Here is a 5,414-nt window from a genome sequence, read left to right on the forward strand (position 1 = left end):
CCGCTCACTCCCAGCCGTGCAGGGCATCCCTTGGGGGTCAGCACTTCCCACTGGAGAAAGGATCAAGGTGTGGCAGCAGCACGGGAAATCCGTGTTTGGAGGCCGTGTGGGTTTGATGTGAAAGTGCTTTGGGAGGACGAGGTCCTTAAAATCGGGGAAAAACAAGGGAGAGCACAAGATAACACATCCAATAAAACCTGGAGTAATTACTGCTCGCTGGGGACACGGGCAGGACGGGGGGACACTGCCTGCAACAGCCCCTCAGGGCTCTGTGGCACTGGTGCCAAAGTGTCGCCAGCAGCTCGATTTCAGAGCCGCCTGCGTTTGATGTGGAAGAGCTTTGGGAGCAAGAGGTCCTTAAAATCTGGGGAAAACGATGGAGAGCACAAGATAACACATCCCACCCACTCATGGGCCAGCCATGCCACAGCCACTCGTGGGCCTCACCTTCCTGGGCCAGCAAACTGGGCATTGCTCCTTCCCCGAGCTGCTGTCCCCCTCCCCGTGCTCAGGGCAGCGATTTGGAGCGTGTTCCCTCATCTCTGCTGCTCCCAAATCCCGGCCACGAGCGCCAACGTCCATCTGCAGCCGTCGCTGGTAGCCCAGGAGGTCGCCAGGGGGGAGCTGGCTGCCCTCGCAGCCCCGGGCACACGAGGAGCCAACGGTTGCTCCGGTTCTGAGCGGGGCTGCACAAACCATCCGGCACCTCGTTAATCTCGTGGTTAATTCTCTGCAGGAGGCTGCCTGGAACGAGGAGTAAATTCTGTTTTAATGACAGAGGGAATAACGAGAGAGGCCTTTCCAGCTCCTTTGCACGCCTTGCTGGTGGCAGCCAGTTGTCAAAGTTGTTGTCCCTTGGTGGTTTTCCCTTTTTTTTGAGCCAGGCAGCACAGGCCAGCACTGATCCCGGCACCACTGGCTCCCAAATCCTGGAGAAACCCAGGAAAAACCCCTGGACGTGAGCTCAGCCTCCTCCTCCAGCTCCTCACCACCACCAGGCACCCCTGAGGCTGCACGTGCTCCAAACCCCATCTCTGCCCTCTCCTCCCTCACGGGGAGCTGGGAATGGCTCGAGCAGCTCAGGCTGGAGCGAATCCCAGCGCTCTGACTGGGACTCACTGGGACTTGCTCAGTGCCAAATCCCGCTCCTCTGGGCCAGCCCCGTGTCAAAAACGCTCCCTCTGCCCGGCCTGCCCAACCCTCCCTGCTCTCGCAGCCCCCAAAGCTCAATTCGAAGGGGAAACCCCAAAAAGCTGCACATTTTTTGGAGTGCAACCCCCGTTCCCACTCTCTTTCTGCCACACGTGTGTGCCTGGGTGTGCAGGATGAGCTGCTGGGTTTTTAAATGATTTCTGGGCAAACCAAGCAGAGGAACCTCCCCCTGCTCTGCCCGATTTCACAGCGCCCCTGCTGCCCCCAGCACCCCGGAGATGGAAGCAGAAAACCCTGGCCTTGGGGACAAACAGCACCCAAAATCCTGCGAGGAGAATTTTCCGCTGGGTTTTCCCCTCTCCGTGTGGCTCGGGGCACACACGATGCTCCCAAACCCCTTTTGCTCCTCAAATATCACCAGGAACAAGGCACAGCAGTGAAATCCCTGGAGGTTTTTCCCCCTCCTGCAGCACACAGGAGATGCACAAGGCAGAGGTGAAACACCAGGCACGGGTTTTGGCAGAGAAAAGGGAAACAGTTTTCTTTTTCCAGGGTTTTTTTTCCACTGCTCTGGATCCACTACGTTAATTATGAGGCTCTGTGGCCGCTGCAAGTCTCAGCAGCGCGGGGAAAGCGTCTCACACACGTCTGGAAAGGGGGAGGTCGGAGTTCTCCTGCGCTCTGTGTCCACAGACACCTCATTTCTGAACACCACGGGGTTTTCTGGCCACGCTGGGCCTTGGGCCGCTGCCTCCTCGCCTCATCCCAGGGAAGCAGGTGACGATGATGCGCTGATCCCGAGCTCCAGTGGAAAAGGCAATGATTTGTTTTGGAGCAAACACGGAAAACTTGAGCCGTGCAGCCTCAAAGCCCAGCGGGCAAACACCGGGAGAGCAGCAAACAGAGGGCTGGTTTTGGGGCTTGTTTTTGCCAGGTTTTCTTGCACAATCGCTGTTTTCTCCCAGACTGGGCTTGCAGGACTCGGGTGCTGCCGTTGGATGCTTCCAAACTTCCTGATGAGCTGGGACTTGGCTGGGGCTCACCCCCGGAGCAATTCCTGTCACTTCATCAGCTATTTTTAACAGCAGCCGAGATCCTGGCTTTTGAGTTGGCTTTACAATATTTCAGGAGGAGGTGGGGGGGGGTGTCACTCATTACTTCTGAATGTTTGGCTTTAAAAATCAGATTTTTTGCTTCTTTCTCCCCTCACACAGGCAAGGGGAGGACAATTTTCCTACCTCCCCTCCCGGTGTGAATTTCCTGCAGTGTTCAATGCTTTGCCCAGGGCTTTAGAAAGTCAGCGAGAGAGCCGAGGGCTGGATTTCGGGCGAGTGTTCTGTGCTGGGGTGGGAAGGAGGGGGTGATGCCTGGTTTGGGGTTGTCACTGTGCCATGGCCACCAGCCCAGCCTGGCACTGCCTGTGTTTAACACGTGCAGGAGCCCTGCACAGCCACGGGATGAGGCCTTGGTGACCTGAGCTGTCCTGGAGCCAGGAGGGACATCCCTGTGCTGGGGGACACCAGGAAGAGCCAGGCCAGGCCAGGCCAGGCAGGGATTGTCCCACTCTGCTCTGGGCTGGGGTGGCCTCACCTCGAGTGCTGGGGGCACTTTGGGTGCCCCAGTATAAAACTGAGCCCTTGGAGAGTGTCCAGAGGATGGGGAAGGGTCTGGAGGAGCAGCTGAGGGCACTTGGAATGTTCAGCTGGAGCAGAGAACTCCGGGATCTGCGGCTCCTCCTGAGGGGCAGCTCCGATCTCTGCTCCTGGGACAGGGACAGCACCCAGGGAGCGGCTGGAGCTGGGCCAGGGCAGGCTCAGGCTGGAGAGCCGGGAAAGGTTCTTCCCCCAGAGGGTGCCGGGCACTGCCCAGGCTCCCCAGGGAATGGGCACGGCCCCGAGGCTGCCAGAGCTCCAGGAGCGTTTGGGCAGCGCTGCCAGGGATGCCCAGGGTGGGGTTTGGGGTGTCTGGGCAGGGCCTGGGGCTGGAATCCATGATCCCTGTGGGTCCCTTCAGCTCAGGACATTCTCTGACTCCGAGTGGCTCTGGGGGGTGACAGTGGCACTGTCCCTGCAGGAGTCAGGGGTACCAAAACCGGGTTCTCGAGGATGTTCTCAAGGATTTCTTTCCTCCCTGGTTGATTCCTAGAGCTGTTTTCAGGAACTCAACCCCCTCGGTCTTCCCTGGTGCTCCAGGCTGCAGAGGGGAGAGCAGAAAGCAGTTCCAGCTCTGTGCAAACCCCTCCAGGGGCTTCAGCATCACTTCCATCCCCTCTGCCCAATCCCTGGGCTCTGAGATGATCCCTGGCAGTGCCCAAGGCCAGGCTGGACACTGGGGCTGGGAGCAGCCTGGCACAGTGGGAGGTGTCCCTGCCCATGGCAGGGGTGGGATGGGACGAACTTTAAGGTCCCTTCCGACCCAAATCACCCTGGAATTCCATGAAGCAACAGCAATTCCTGGCTCAGGTCTTCCCATGTCGATCCAGCTGTGCCTTTCCCTGGATATCTGCAGCTAAATGGATGCAGGAGCCTCCAAATCCAGATGCCGACTCCAAGATCTGCCTTTCAAACCCTCCTCCCCCTCACTTCCCCAGGGCTCGTTTGTCACCTTCCTCAGAAAATGAAATCAAAAGGTTGATTTTTAACGGAACCCAATTTTGATGGAAAAAAGTGAATTTCCTCAGGCACTCTGGGGCTTCTGGAGCTACCCCACAAATCTGCTGCTGCCCTGAGGCTGTCACCCAGCCACTGAGAGAGTGGCACCAAAGGAGAGAAACACCTTCTGAAGAAATTCCCAAATTCTTTGTCTGCAGGTCATGGATTAAATACAGATGGGGATTTTGGACCTGAGAGGAAAATCAGCCATTCTTGCTCTTTTTTTCAGTTTTTTTCTGCTCCTCTGTGCTCAGGGAAGGGTTTAGAGACACTGAAAAATTCACTTTTTGATGGGACTCTTCTCCTCTGTTTTATTCCCACCTCTCTGCACATGACGACAGTGAAGTCCTTTGTTTCCCAGATCTAAAAGAATTCCAATCAGAACCTTTTCTTCACAAAAATATCATTTTTTTAACTGCCTAATAAGAGTTTCTTTTGCTTCCTCAAAGGCTGCAAGAGAAAGGAAAGGTCCTGGAGGATGCTCAGAACTGGAACTCTTAAAAATCTTCAAAAAAATATAAAACGTATCATTAAAAAAAACCCAAAATGACTTTTCCAAGCCGGAAGAAATCTGCAATTATCCCAGATTCTTCATTTTTGCTTTTATCTTTAGGGTTGAATCAATGGTGCTTTAGCTCTTCCCAAGGAAAAAAAAAAAAAGAGATAAATGCCAGAGGAAGGTGGCTGGAAATCAGGAATTCCTCGGAGCTGCCCTGAACGGGTGGAATTCTGCTCGGCTCTGTTGGTTTCTGTGCTGCTCCAATTAGCGCTGGCTGAGGATCCTTCCCTGAGTTTCTCCCCTCTCCGATTTTGTCTTTAATTGCTGTTTCTGGCTGTAATTGTGCAGAGAGGCCCATTAATATTCCCAGCAAATCAGGGATTCACTGGAGCAGCTGGAGAGCCTTGGCCTATTAAGGAGCCCTGAAACTCCCCTTGGAAAGCTCTGCTTGGAGTTATAATTTTAATTCCCATCATTTATGCTGAGATTTTCTCTAATGGTGCCTCCACCTCGGGCTGGTTTTATTTTTTAAGGGATGAGGGAGGCAGGAAATTCAGCCAAAACAATTCAGTAGTTCTGAAGAACAAAGTTAGAAGGGAAAAAATTCCCTTTTGTTCCCCAGCCTGGTAATTCCAGCCGACTTTTGTTCCAAATTTGTGACCTCCCAGTCCTTCCCGTGGGGGCTGCGGGGGGATTTCGTTCCTATCAGAGGGGTCCAGATCCCACAGCTCCAACAGCAGAGCCGTGGCTTCCTCCTGCCCTCGAGGATTTGTCAGTCTGGGGTCTTGAAGGTGAAAATTCTGGAGTTAAATCCACTGGGAACAAGGGGCAGGGTGGAGCACGGGAAGTGGGAACAGTTATAGGAATATCCACAGGGATTTGGGATTGGGGAAGGGGGTGGATGTGGAGCTTTTGGGGTGGGACATGGAAAAGGGAACAGAGCTAAAGATACAGGAATATCCCCAGGGATTTGGGATTGGGGAAGGGGCTGGGGATGGACACAGAGCTGGTGGGGTGGAAGATGTGATTCCAGATCGGGATCAGCTGCACAAAGGGATGGGAAGGGAAAAAACTCCTGGAATGGGAGCCAGGGCATGGGGAGGGAGCATCCA

This window comes from Corvus brachyrhynchos, unplaced genomic scaffold (assembly GCF_000691975.1).
Source record: "Corvus brachyrhynchos isolate BGI_N302 unplaced genomic scaffold, ASM69197v1 scaffold580, whole genome shotgun sequence".
Taxonomy (NCBI): domain Eukaryota; kingdom Metazoa; phylum Chordata; class Aves; order Passeriformes; family Corvidae; genus Corvus; species Corvus brachyrhynchos.